Below are 15686 nucleotides of genomic sequence, written 5' to 3' on the forward strand. Positions count from 1 at the left end.
AATTTAGAAACCAGCAAAGCATCAAAAACACGTTAAACTTGCTGCTTCTCAGCCAAAGAGAAAGAAAGATACCTTGAATTGTGGGGGAAAGGCTCCCATGAAATAAAGAGCAGTTATTTACTTCTGCCCAGGAGTTCTTTTCAGTATACATATTGCCAAGAAAATCTCTATGATGTAATTTTAGAGTGGTCACCAATTGCAAGCAAGTGTGTATTATGGTAATTACTATGGCCATAATAATAGATGGTACTGTACCGTAGCATCTGATCTTACCACAGTTTTTTGCACATATATAGCAGCATGTAATAACAATGTGGAATGTTAGAAAAAATTGAATTTTAATATTGGCTCCAAGTGCATACCAATGGTAAACAATGTAATTGAGCAACAAAATGTCTATAGTTTTCTTCACCAAGACTACAGAAGTTGACCCCAAAAGACACGTTCCCAAACTAAGGATCTCAACTTGCACTTGAGAAAAATGTGGGGGGGGGATTACAAGCCCCAAATCAGTTAGGCTTGATTTGGGGGGGAAAACCCCCCAACATTTTAATTAGCTAAGTATGTCATGAGATCATGTAGTGTTACTCTAGGAATAAAATTTAAGTATTCATTTGTAAGTCGATTCATAGCCAGAAAATGTTTGGGGACTACTTTTCTAGCTGTAAAAATGTCTTTGACAATTTGGAGAGTTAGTTTTGYAAAAGCATTTCTTTTTCTTTTCATTTTGTTTTGTTTCATTTTTTAATTAAATATCAGCAGATCTATATAACACAAGTTCATGGTAATACATTTGCCTCATTCATGTCATATCACAATGCTTGCAGGCAAACCAGGAGTTTGATGTGACTTCATATAATGTCATACTCACATTGTAAAGGCACCAAATAATATTAGTCACCCAATTTAGCTCATACTTCTAAGGAAAAAATATGTAAGCAGATCCAAATACAGGGCTGAATTTTCATGCAGTATTGCCACCGAAGCCAGCAGGAAATTCTGAAGGCTTCAAGAAAATAGAACTGTTCAAGATTTCAGTACTTTGAATAAATGCCTCTACTTTCTTGGACCTTTACTATGAAATGATATTGAAAACACATATCTAGTATAAATTTCAGGGTAGTCAGCCAACAAATAGAAATTATATGCTTGTTCTGAGAAACTGTTGCCACTGAAAGACAGTACCAGCTTTTCCTCCCCATGCGTATGAATTTTTGATTGTATTAAAGRGATTTGTTAACAAACATTTTAAGTATTGTTTTGTGGGACTGCCTACAGTGCTGTCTCCCARTAAATGGCCTGATTCAGTACCTAGTGATCACCAGCCTTTGGATTAAATTGAACAAGGAGAACGGCCATTGCACATATTCTGGTCAATTAGCTTCCTCTATATTCATAAGTAAAGCAATGCTAGGGACGGTTCCTGGGCACTGGAAGTGAACTGCTTTTACTGTTAATTTGTTTTGGTCTTATACTCCTACCTATGTTGCTAAATGATTGATTAAAATGGTCCCTGAAAAAATTTTGGCCCAGGCTGTCTCCAAAGCAATTCCAGGCAGGATGGAGTTTGCACTGACCAGGACCATTCTCAATGAGCAAACCAAATGCCATCATCCTGTTCTGGAGGGTAAGAGAGTTCAACAGTATGTCTGAAGGCTACTCCATGCCAGTTTATCTCAGTGCCAGAAAACAATATCAGGCAAGTTTAATTTAGTAGGGTGATGTAGCCTTAGAGGCCTTTTCCTGTGTATTAACAGAAAATCTTTCCCAGAAATCAAAGCCCTAATTAGAACCAAGACATTAGTTTAATTTATCCCTGTCTACAGATATTTCAATGTGTTTGCACAGTAAACCAGTGGATACAAATGACTGCAAGCTCATTGTTTCACATTTAAAATGTGACCTTTACTGTCAAGACTTACAGTGCCTTATCTATTATGAAAACACTGGATCAGATCTTTCTTATGGGAAATCATGTAAGTTTGGGGGTTTGTCTGTCCTCCTCAGAGGGGACGCAAACATTGGTCCACTTGGATATGCCAAGGGTGTGTGAAAACAAAAAGTAGGAGGAGAAGGAAGGGCTCCAGGACTTCACATGAGAATGGTCTGTTGCATAGAAAGACGGAGGAGCCTGCGTAGCCCGCTTGGAGAAATTCTGCTATCCCACAGGACCAGCAGACAAATAACACTGCAGATGGCTCTGATAACTTTGCTATCTTACCATAATTGTGATACAACATAGCAATAACACAATTACAGTAGTATTTAGATACAAAGTTGTTTTCTGGTCCTACTGGATTGTTATCAAAGTATTTTAATCACTCAGCTGGGGCGATAAGCACATATACYGGAAATATAAAACAAAACTTGATCATGATAGATTTCTTCAGAGTATAACATGACCTATCGCCCTTGCAATAGAATTAAAAGCTGTTATCATAAACTATGCTTTAATCCTTCATTCGTTAGAGTTGTTAAATAAATGCAATAATTTAACAGCTCTCCTTGAGACAACTAATGATTACAAGCAGTTCAAGACAAGCGAAAGGTGGGCAAATGCAGCAGCGTTTTTTCCAGCAAGTAAACCACCTTTGCCTAATGAGAAGGCTATTAACCTTTTTTAGGGAAGCTGTCACAACATAGTGTTGTGATCCATATCCTTGTTCATATATTTCAAATGTATTATCCTGAGATGAATGCTGGAGATATTATAGGCATAAACATGTCAGCTATTGTCATGGTCTTATAAGATGGGCAAATATCTTTTAGGAAAACTTGTACACAAGCTGTTTTGCAAATATGTAACAGAGATATCAAAAAAATTTGACAGTGGCTGGTAATTAAGGTTCTCTAGTCTGAAATAAACTTCAATGAATTAACATTTACAATCATCTTTTGTTTCCATTTAGAGAATATATTGCAGCATTCTGGAAGCTTAATGTAGGAGGAGGTCTGGTTCCTAGAACTCCTACCCATGCCTGCATCTTATGATGTGCTACAAATCATTTTCGTTTGAGTATCTACCAGAACAGCTCTAACATCACAGTAGGCATGTGGCTAAATTAATATGTCAAGTTTCTTGAAATCTGAACAGTAATTTATAAGCTCCAAGCTATTACTTTGTCCTAACTTGACTACATTTTTTGTGTGTTGGCAGCATACCTAAAAGGAAACAATTGTTCAAGTGTATAGGAGAGTCTTTGTGATTAAAATTTTAAATGAACACAACTGAAAAATAAACCCGTATGTGTTACGAATAGAGAGTGAACTAGTAATTCTGACTTAATTTCGAATGTTTGGTTCAGAGTTTATGAACTCCGCTACTTTCAAGGTGTTTTGTGTTTTAATTTCTACTTGCTTTCTAAGGGAAAGGTACACAGAGGTTTGTGGAAAAACATGAACATGAAAAATAAAAATGAAACCAATGGGCTAGGGAAATTAAGCTTTTACACAGTAGATGGTTTTTAAATGTTTATAATGTTCACAATAGGCTAGGACTCTCATCAGCTCTTCTAGGACTCTTCTAGATCATCTCCCCAGCGGCAGTAATAGTGGAAGTATTAAAGTAGAAYGGCTTTTGGCAGTGACAGCTTGCTGAGTCTTTCCCTTCCCATGGCCGACTCGTGGTGTCATGAATGCCGACGCACTGAAGCAGATGAAATAACCTTCAGCCACTATGCAATCAGAGCCTCTTTCAATGGTACCTGCAATCTTGCAGTTACCAAGTAAAGGGAACCCAATATCACTACATTCTACATCACTGTTCTTCTTCCCCACCTTTGCAAGGAGGATTGAAAATCAATGAGTGGTCCCTATGATAGAGTCCAACCTCAGTTATGATGACTGATATCTGGAGAATCAGATCATCCCTGCCATTTTCACAGTGGAGCATTTTTTCACTAGTATTCTTCATTAATAACTCATATTCCTTCTTTATCCCTTCTATTCCCAAGTCCCTTTGCTTGGGACCTAATCACACCTTCTGCAATTCTGGCACTAGAGGCAGCAACTCTCTAAATGTCTGAACTGTGAAATAAAAGGACGGACCTAGGTAAGCAAATTTACTTAATTTTCAATTGTCTGCAATGCACTATAATTAACACTCTGCATTGAACCATAGGTCATGTTAGCTGTATGCAGACATACATCTGCATCTAAGGATACAGTACCATTTATCTGTTTTTCTCTGTATATCTGCAGTCTGCACACTGTATCTTTAAAAAGTACTATGACAGTTCCATTAGTGAGGATTTTAACTGAAAATTTCAATGTATTTAATGGTATTCATGGTTGTACTATTATCGGAAAACGTGAACTTCTTAATAAGTTCAAAGATGGTCAAGATGACTCCTGTATGAGCTTGGCTTTTGTAATGTGGCTGTTTTATTCAGTTACAATAATTGGATGTTATTAGTGTCACCACATATGCTCACATAAATATGACCTTCTTCCCTAAAGGACATGCACTTTTTAGCCCAAAATAAAGAAACAGACTCTTTAGAAATCAGAAAAATATCAGCATAATTGTACAAGATCAAGACTAAACACAACTCTGATGCTCCAAATGAAGTTTCCAATAAAACATTTCTCATTATTAAAGGATATTCAGTTCTAAGTAAGCTTTTCACTGTCCTAAATTAAAATGTCCTGTAAAAAAAATCATGACAGAACTTTCCTATACTTGTCAGTATTAAAGCAATAATAGTGCAGTAAATAAAGAAAATAGAAAATATGTATTTTACAAATATCTGAAGATAATGATAATTTATGGAAAAGAACTACATTAAAATCAGTTCATGCTGGGATTGTCACAAAAAATTCTCTCTGTCAGGGGCTGGAGCTGTCAAAGGGAGATGCATGAAGTTCCACATCTGTGTAGATGTTGGTTTATGAATCTACTGGACAAGTATATTTGTAATCTCCTTTGGAGACTGGCTCTAACTCTGAAACATGAAACTTTATGTATTCCTTTAGCCATATCAATGTCTAATCTACCTTTGAATCTTGCTGCGTCCTTGGCCTCAATGTCATGCTGTTCCATTTAATCCTGTTGTACAGTTATTCATTTTTTGGACTGTTTAAGAAAGATGTAACTTGGTGCAGTTAAGTATAGTTGATTGCTCCTTTTTGTGTAGAGTGTAAGATACAGTGAAAATTACTGATTTATTATTTCTCTGCTACATACTGCTTCATATATTCACAACTTTTTTCCTCTTCTTCATTACCTTTATAGTAAACAATCACAGTTGTTCCAATCCCTCAAAACAAAAGAAAATAAATTAAAAAAACAAGAAAACTTTTGTTAAAAGAGCAGTATTGAGACTGCATTATTATGTACACTCAAATTAGGAAGCTTGAACATCAAGATGTAATTTATTCTCTGTTCCCTTGCTTCTTTCCTCTTCTGTGTCAGGCTGAATTCTGCTCTCTTCAATTACATTATCATATACTGTTTTGTTACAGAGCCCTCCTGTCTTGTTCAGAGCACAAAATGGACAATGAACTTAAAGAACAAGTATTCAATATTTTGTTTTCTTCTCATCATTGAAAGTCTGCTCCATGCCTTATTTACTGCACACTATTAAAACCCACTCTGAAGAGAGAATTACTAAAATCCTCCTGGGTTTTGCTATGGTATTCATCACTATAATATTTGGACACTTCTGAAATAGTAATGGATGGAACTGAAAGACGAGTGGGCATTTTGCTTGTTTACAGATGTCAGAGTTCAGTACTCTCTCTGACCAGGTTCTTGTAGATATTCCACACATACGGAGAGTGCAATGTGTAATATAAAAGTTTGCTTTGAAGCTATTTGATGGTACACGGGATTTTTGATTTAGCAGAGTGATACAGCAATATACTGAAATCACAATACAAGCATACACTTACAGACTTCAATCACAATACCAATGTAATCGCCGGTACTGGTCTCTATAACATGCTCACCATCACGACGCTGGGCGTCCCCAGTCACCGGGAAGGAATACATAGGTTGAAGCCAGCAAAGGACCGTTGTTCTCTTCAAAATTTCCTTGTTAGTTGTGGAGGTTTTATGCTCTATGTTGGGCTGAGCCATGTTATGCACTTCCCTCATGCTGGTCTGGCTAATCTCAGGGAGATATTCACATTCTTCTGATCAGCTCAGGAAGAAACATTTACACCTGGTCTATGGATACTTAACTAAAACAAAGGTTGYCCTCCGGCCCCCTTTGTGTTGAGATAAAGCTCTGTGCCTACACCATTCCTGAGCTTCATGGGCAACTCACCCTTGCTCATCTCCTCTGAGCCGTCTTCCATTGTAGGGGTTATTGGTCAGTCACAACAGACAGGGAATCAAGACACAGAATGATTATCAGTAAAAATTGTCCTTTCATGTTTGGTATCAGTCTTTCAGAACTGATTAATACTCTGCAGACCTGCACGTGCTCAAAGCAGAGCTGTCACTGGCACCAGTCTCAAGCGTGTGAAAAAAAAGACACTCAGACCTAATGTAAGGAACCCAGGAAACAAGATGCCCGTAGTAGAATGTATGGTTTCATTGGCTTCACCAGCCCCCAAAAGACAGAAAGAAATGAAAGAAACCAGTCTTCAGGCATAATTCAATTGCTTCAAAGATAAGACCATCCTTTCTTCACCAGCAAGGCCATCTTATTTGTACCATGCTGTTCCATATCTTCAGCAAAAGAGAGACATGAACTTTGCAGACAGCTTAATTTTCTAAACAGCAGTGTTTCACTGTCATGGGGTGAAGCCTACCAGGGAGCACCATTCAGATAAATAAGACCTTGACTACATCTGCTCAGCTCTAACTCACCAGGTGATTCTGGTATGTGCTAAGAAAAAAAAAATTAGCACAGATAACTGTTATGGGGGAGGCTTTCCCAAAAGCACTAGATTACATCTGCCCCACACTAGTGGTTTAGGTGTGGACAGAAAAGAAACAAAGAAGCACAGATGAGGTCTCAGTAATTTTACATCCCTCAAATACATTTGGGGCAGGATTTCAGAAGGCGACAGTAAGGCAGGTGACAATGTTACATTATATTGATTAAAATAGGCTATACTTGGGATTCTCGCATGAAAGTATAATCACAGGTGTTGGGTAACTGTACGGTCTGATGAACTAGGTAAATGATAAGCGAATCTTGGCAACGGTAACTGAAGAAACCGTAAATGGGAAACAATCATGTAACTTAGTAATTCTGTTGATTATGTTAAGTAACCGAATACTATAGCAACTCTGTTGATTGTATTGAAATAGTGTTATATAACCAAACACTATAAATATGTAACCAAGGTAAACGGGGGTTGGGATTCTCAGCTTTGGACATGAGTCCCTGAGACCCCGGGCCCTGAATAAAGCACCGCATATAACTGCTTTCGTAGTTATGTGTTTCTTTACGGGCAACAACAACAGCTCATTGACTTTAGAAACCAAGAAGGTCAAAGATATTGGCCTGGGGTGACATGACAAACAAGGCCATTGGCAGCTTATGTCAACTCTCCAAGTTAGAAAGCAATAAATAATGACAACAAAAACACCCTCCTGGGGGAACACATCTACAGCCACCCAACACCATGGAGAAGGCCAGGCCTAAGGTGGACCCGCTAAATGTAAAGGCTGGACTGCCAGCTGGGATTCAGACACCTTGACCAGCTGAAGTGAGTGTCCTGCTCCCCTAAGTCCATGGTGCGGTCACAGCAGGACCAGTGGCCTTCATTGGTATGAGTGTGTCCTGGGCAGAGCACAAGTGTAGGTCGTAGAATAGAAATTGCTTTCCATTTGTTATATGCATCCCACTTAGTCAATAAATCTTAGATTTAATGTCACTGGGGTGTAGTTCTGCCTTTGTGGTTACCTCACTCCTAAATTTCAAAATGGTATTCATATTTTGGAGAATTTCTTTTCTATTCACTGAGTGAGGGAACTCGAGCACAGTGAACTGAGAAAGAAAATCTGCAAGGACAAGAGGGGAATAGTTACAAGCACAGTTGTTATTCCTTGCACTTTCTAGCTTTTGATTTGTTGTCTTGTGTCTCTAACAATGATATTTCAATACTTGTGCATGTCAGTATCTGTGTCTGTATATATAAGACATTAGATTTGCAAAATGCAAACTGAAAAACAAGTAAGCATGCTGATTTTCACATGATTCAGAAGCAGGATTAAATTCAGCATGCAGAACATTGCTATTCAATTTGACTATCTACCTATAGTACCAACATTCCTCATATACCAAGTAGTAATCTTATTCTTCATATTTCTTTTCTTTTGTCTTGAATTCCAAGACTGACCTTCAGCTGGACTTCTAGAAGACACTGTCCCCTCCCAAAACCCTTCCCTAGATGACTCAGGAAAGGCAGAGAGATCTCTTATGCAATCTCACAGTGCCTTTCTTGAGTCATCTTTTTTTCATTTGAGAGTAGTGTTACCTGTCAAATATTGAAATAAGATGTTTGTTATTGAAATAAGCATTTTTTTTCTGACACTAAATATTCTGAGTACCCCTCTATAAAGGATATCCTCCTCTGAATCTTGTCTGACATAGCCGTATTATCTGAAATGTAATTATGAGATCTTATCATGGGTTCATTTAGCTGCATTAAAGCTTTGTCCATATTATTCTATGACCTACTCATGTTGCATTTTAAGGTTTGATTTTCCTTTTTTTTTTTTTTTTTTTTTTACTTTAACTGTATATTGAGCAGAGATTTTTCACTTAGCCTTCTATTGCTATACCCAAGGTTAATCCTTGAAGAATTATTTCAGGAATAATTCCTACAACAATTCCTTCTAAAGAGAATATTCTTATACTTCTCTTTCAAAAGAGAGTATTTTTYTTCCTGTTTCTGAAATCCCTTGCTGGCAATTTTTCTGTCCAGAAAGTATTTCTTTCTTCTCTGCTAATAAATGCAAGGGCTCTGACCATGTATCCCCAAATCCCGCTGGTTTTCCTTATAGTTGTAACTACCATTATAACTTCCATTCCCATGTGCTGTTGATTATCCTGCCTTTTCCTAAGATTTTTCTTTCTTACTGAGTGACTGAAATTTTGAAAAGGGGTCAATTTACAGGGAACAACTAAAATAATTTCCATCCTGAGCAATATCCCAATGATACATAAATGAGGCCTCAGCAGGCATTTTCTTTTTTTTCTAGCAGCTCTGGAATCACTGGAAATTACATGGTGTTATGTAAAGAAAAGCTAAAATTAGTAACAGTGTTGTAACTTTTAAACTGTCAGCAGCCACTTCATGAGCAGTTGAGATGCCACTCCTGTGGAAATGGGAACCTCTGAGGGGGAAGTTAGGAGAACAACTGAAGCAGGAGCTGCAATATTTCAACTAATATAAGTCATTCCCAACACTGAATTTGGCTATATAATTTTTTCTACCAATATTTTTTAATTTCTTTAACATTATTACCATCCTAACTCCCTTTCATTTTCATTTGACATTCCTTCCTCTTCAGAATAATTTGCCAGTCCTATAAAGATTCTCATTATTCTTATTTGAAAATGTGGCATTGCTCCTGGCCAGCACATCTAGCCATGACCACACATTTTTCATGTTCCGGCAGGCCTCATATCCATATCCACAATGACATTTTAGTTGTGACTTCTCTGTCATAGCCACATGTTTGCTAGACACTGAACACAACATCCTTAGAATATTGTGTTCAGTGTGAAAATATTACCAAAATGGAAAGTGGCTCAGTTTTAGTGGAAATCTGATAGAGCTTTGTCTTGTTTTTCTTGCAAGTCACCCTATAGACTTCCCCAGGGTTTTCTGGTTTCTAGGAAGACATATAAGATTTCAAGTATAGCTTAATCACATCTTGACCATATAATGGAACTGGTAAAGATGTATCATCTCTCCCCTTTCTCTTCCCTCTGTTCTCTTTCCTAGTGCCCTTGTTTCCACTGGACGGAAATCCAGGTATGTCAAGTGAATAAAAATGTTCCAGTGGGTCCCCTGGTCGGGATAACAAGAAAAAGGGGATTGAGCCTACTTATTCAAACATTAGGGTGGATGAATTAGGTTACTAACTTCAAATTTACTGTCCCATTTGTCATCTGAGCAGGTTTGTCAAACTGAACCTGCAGAGTTGCAGCAATGAGCAATGTGGTGCTCAACTTGCAGTTGCCCTGCCACCTTGTGGAAGTCCTCTGGGCTCCTCTCTCTATATGTGGTAGTGTGTAATTAAATATTTTCATGTTCTTGAGTTATTTTTAATTTAGACTGAAATATATAGTAGTGCTGGCTAATTAGCTGGGGACTCTGCATGTTGTCATCTCAAGGTCTCTGTGAATAGAAGGACACTAAAAGATCTTTCAGGACTATGTAGGGAAAGTATGTCCCTTAGGAGGTGGCAAGGTGGGGGTTAATGGAAAAAAACAGGATATTTTAAAATGTCTAGCTTGTGGAATGGTTTTGTGGTGACCTGCATTTCTTTCTACCTCCTTAAAATCACCTTTGTTTCCATGGAAACAAAAAGAAAGCGGAAACACCAGGTAAATAGCTGAATAGAAATCTGTTATATATGTTCAGCAGAAAGAATGAATGAAGCAAGCAAACAAGCAAGGAATTCTTTACTGACAGGCAATGTCAGTGATGACACCAGAATGATATGTCCATTTTTTTATTTATTTTTATTTTTTATTTTATATAGGAACATTTCTGTGAGAAGATATTTATCACTAATACGGGGAGACTGGCAGCTTGTTTTTTACATAAGTGACTTAAGCAGAGAGGAGAGCCAGACTTTTATGGATATATTTAATCACTTTTAGTGGCATAATGGATGATCTATGAGAATCTTTTAAGAAGTTTTTACTTTAGAGATCAGAGGGAATGAACATATTACCGTAGGCTCCAAATATTTAGATCCAGGACTCTTTGAGTGGCTGAGAGAAGGCCTAGGGAGAAGACTGAAGAGGGATCATGTGCAGAGGTAATGTTGCCTAGGGAGAGCAAGAAAAGGTCATTGTGAGAATGGGACTAATCGGTCTGTGAGTTGTGGATGCTCTATTGAAGCTCAGTTCCAGCTGCACCACTCTTAACTGCACGCTAGTAGGGCCTAAAATCTTATCTTCATCCTCTGTTCTATCGTTGTGCTTGCTGCTGTGTAAACCACTTGAACAGTCATAGCTCAGGACCCACATTACTTATTTAGAGATATTGCTGCTATATGCCGTATAATCACTGCTGTGACCATTGCATGCCTGACCCAGGAGGCAGATCTCATTGTACAGGAAGTCTGGACTCCAGTATTGGGCCAGTGACTTACTGAACTGGGCTCGGTTCCCTGTCAGCTTTGGGTCTTATCCCCTGTTTCCTGTCACCACAAACACACACACACACACACACACACACACACAACGTTGTTATCATGCAAGCAGCCATTAGATCTTGCATATACCCACACTCTCTCATCGCTGGTGTAGGAGGTAAAGCAAAGTAAGTGAAAACGAAGTTCTCAGAAAGGCAAAACCATGCCGGTCAAAGCTAGTGAGGAGAATGCACGGAAAGAATAATTCAGAATACAACCTCAGAGGGCTCAAGTGTGCGATTCAGTAGTGGGGGGCTCTCCCTGACATCCTCCTGTGGCATTCAGGGTCCCCAGTACCTCTTCCTAAAGAAGAGGAAGAGGACTGTGTAATTTGGTAGACTGGTACCCAACTTATGTCAGTGAGCACTGTGAGGGGTAAAGTGGGACTAACCACACTTGATCCTTAAAACACTGTTGAAAACTTTCCCAAGAGGAAGATTTTTATTGCTAGAATTAGAGAAAAATTATACCCTTAGTAAAGCCTAGCTGTTCTGTTTTTTTTTTTTTTCCTAATGTAGACTGTATGTAGCGCTACTGTGTGAAATGGCTTTCACACTTTGACAGGTGGAGCTTAGTTTCTCTCGTTTGGTCGGATAATTTCCCGTTTGGCATGTGGAAAATGCCATTTACATGGTGTGCTTGGGTTAAGTTTGTGAAATCAGTTTCTTTTCTTCTCTAACACAGACCTAACATTAATGAAAAGTTATAGGCAAGCTATTACAGTATTAAACAAGGAATGAAAGAGAATTAGAGCCCTTCAGATGCTTCTTGAGAACTGTAGCAAGTAAGTGATCATTTATCTTTAATTAGTTTATTTTATTAGGAAGGATGCATTTAGATGAAGACACTCTATAAAGCTCTTTTTGCACTATTTTGTAGAAAATACATACTTTTTTATAGAAGGAATAATATTTCCTGGTTGACTTTTCTCAGCCAAAATAAATTACATTATGTTATAAAACTGAGATATTTTACATATTTACTGCTACACAGGTGGCATCCTCATTTTAGTCTATATACAAAAACATGTTCTTGCATGCTCTATGGATGCTATAAATAGATTTTCATTCTGAATTTTGCAACTGACAGTTTTCAAGGGCAAAAATTGTATAACACGTAAGAAATTGTCTATTCTTTGAAAATGAAATACAATTCTCAGTCAGTGAAGCTGGGACAGAAAAGCAAAATCCTTGGAAAAATATATTTTACAACAGTTTCTTTCATTATTGCATTCTTCAGCAACAAAAGCAAAGTTATTGGAGTGACATGTTATATCTATATAATTTGTTCCCTTTGACAAGTGCTTTCCACATCCCTTAAATATATTCATCAGTAATTACATTGCTTATTCTCAGTCTATTTTTCATAGTCAAAATATACTCAAAGAAAGTAAACAATGGTTTCTAACATTAGCTCTGCTAGCTCAACACTAATTGAATTAGCTGAGGAACAAGCCATTTCATACATTTTTGTTAAAAATCCTTCCTTTGTTTGTACAACAGAGTTGAGGAGATTGATTAAAAAATACTCAGTCTCCCACAAATTCCAACTTAAACCAAGGAAGAATAAAATCAGAATATCTGTATTTAATAATTAGATGTAATAACTAAGTGGCAATGTATCTATCTAACACTTTATTGGCTAATGACATTGTAATTCATAATTAAGAATAAAATAAACTGTATACACCAATCACTGTATAGCAGTTAGAATGATACATTTAAAATTTTCTTCTTTTTTTTTTTTTTATAAAATTATCTAAAGCTTCATACTATAAAGTTGTATTCTTTACCATGTCTGCTTTAAGGGTCTTTGCCACTTAAGTTATCCATTACTTCCCTCTGTAATCAGGAACCCTTTGAATCATTGCTAGTGCAAACTCAACTTGATTCTCCAAGTGAAAAGAAATTAATGAGAAGCAGATGCCACACAGCCTCAGCTGGCCAAGTACAAAGTATCCATTAACTCTAACACAGTGCTTATGATAGTTTCTGTGGGTCCAAAAACTTATTCCAGACTCTAAGTGTAGGACTTCAAGCCATTTTTTCCTATGGGCTGCTACAGGCACTTGACTACCACAGAAGTCTATAAGCAGTAGTTAAAGTACGAGGTATTAAAATTACATGAGCTAAAGGAGAGATCTAAATATGACCAAGGCATTATGATAGTGCTGTAATGCTGCAGCACCATAAAAACTGAGTGGGATTCAAAGTGAGTGACTATGCACTGAAGTTTGAGTCACAAATGTCACACTGAGAAGGGAAATCTTAAATCAGTCAAGCAGAAACTGCCAGAAATGATATTTCTCATCTGCATTTAAGGACAAATTTCACTTCTGCATTTCTCAACCTCTGCGGATATGTGAAACAAAGCTGGATGTCTTCCCCATTCCCCCAAGGTGCTTATGAATATGGACAACAGAAAAAGCTATAACAGCTCTCTTTTCTCAGGAGTCTTGAATTCAGCACACCTTAGCAGTCTAAGACCTTCTAAACTCGTAACTCCCCCTTCCTTGAACATGAATTTCACCTCTGGGCTTTTAGCTGCTCTGGACAAAGCTGCCCTTTTGAGTTCCCCACTTTTTGAAGCTGGCCAGATGTAACAAGAGTCCAGGGGCTGTAAGAAGGCAAATGAACAAGACGACATAGCGGGGAGAAAGCAGACCCACGTTCCACTCACTGCACCTTGAGCCATTTACACATTTTTACCACAGGCAGCAAACAAACAAACAAGCAAAAAAATCCTGGAATCAGATCTGAAATTTGAGTATATCCCATTTGGGGTGAGAATGCTAACTGTGAGGCTAGAATCATGTTCCTCCTTGTTTTTCCTCCTTCTGGTTCCACGACTTTTGTTTGCTTAGCACAAAGACAGCCTCAGTAGAAAAATGTTCCTTCTCTCATCCAGGAATAGGTTTCAAGGCACTCCCTAAAGTTTGGATCTCCCTGGGCAGAGACAGGAGCTTAATTCAGGTCATCCATTTACTGGACAAGTAAAGTTCTAGGCCACCAGGCAATTATGCAAGCAATGGATATTATAGATCAGGCCYGTCATAAGACTAAGCTGTGAGGTCATTTAGTCTGTTCAGCCTTCATAGGGCTGAATTTGAGGCCAACAGTTTGCAGGCTTAGTATTTGTAGTAGCCAAAATCAAGGTACTCAAAAATACACCAAGAAACTTTTTAGCATGTAGCGTGCAGACACCTAAATGGAGTTTTCCTGATTAATGCCCTTAATGTAARGCAAACATACATCAGATGAGGAGCACTTTAAATGTCTAATTGTTATTTTGGATCCCAATCATATGTAATTTAATATTCCCAGAATGCTATATAGCATGCAGTTTTTTATTACACTAATAAAGTGTCTGAAAATGAATTGCCATAAAAAGTGGCTTATGTCCAGCTAGTTGAGGGCACAAACAGTTTGAGTTTACCTCTGCATCTTTCTTTGTAAACTAACTAAACTCTATGAATAATGTATGTTTTTCTGCATATTAGATGGGGAAATTATGCACTGCTGAGTGGAAATCGCAATAGATTGACCAAAATGCCATAGCTAGCCAGGAAAGATGGAAGAAAGCACATCTGAATCTCACTTTTCTGAATTTAGATGTCTACAGACAATCTGTATCTGCTTTTGTTCACCTTGCATTTACAGCTTATACTCCTTTCTGGACTTAGGTGCTCAGAAATCATCCCTTTGAGATGTATGACAGTTGTCCTCCAAAGAAATTTATGGTCAAATCTTTTTAAATATTGAGTACTGGAATGAAAATCATTAGGACCCTTTATTTTAATATTTCCAATGAGATGAAGAAGCAGACAGTAAGAATGCTATTTTAACATATGACATTACCCTCTTTATGTATGTTGAACTGAATGATTAATTACTACCACAGCTCCTACTGCAGATGCTTTTACTATGCCTAGTGATATTAATATCCTGTGCAAGTGACTTTGGAAAAGTTTTCTTAAAAGAGAACTTTGCTTTCTTTCCTAAAATATATTTCAGTTCTTCTTGAATTTGCATTTTAGGAGTTTTGGCTCTAAGAGATTTTTCAGCATCACTTTCTCCTCTGACCATGGTAGAATGTTTTACTGACTCCCACTATTTCATTTATTACATGTGTTTTGCTGCTTTCACTGGACAAAAGCATTTCATTTTCACACCGCTTCATGGTGAAAAGATATCTTACAGATCTTAGACAATGTGTTTTCATAAAAGGAAGAAGAGGATGAAGGGAACTGAGAGATTATTTTTCAGAATAAAAACACTAACTCTGTTTAGCTTTTTTTTTTTTCATATGCAGTGCAGGAAAGGTTGATATCACACTTGCATCACTGAAGATG

The sequence above is a fragment of the Apteryx rowi genome, unplaced genomic scaffold, assembly GCF_003343035.1.
Source record: "Apteryx rowi isolate R43461 unplaced genomic scaffold, aptRow1 scaffold_666, whole genome shotgun sequence".
Lineage (NCBI taxonomy): Eukaryota > Metazoa > Chordata > Aves > Apterygiformes > Apterygidae > Apteryx > Apteryx rowi.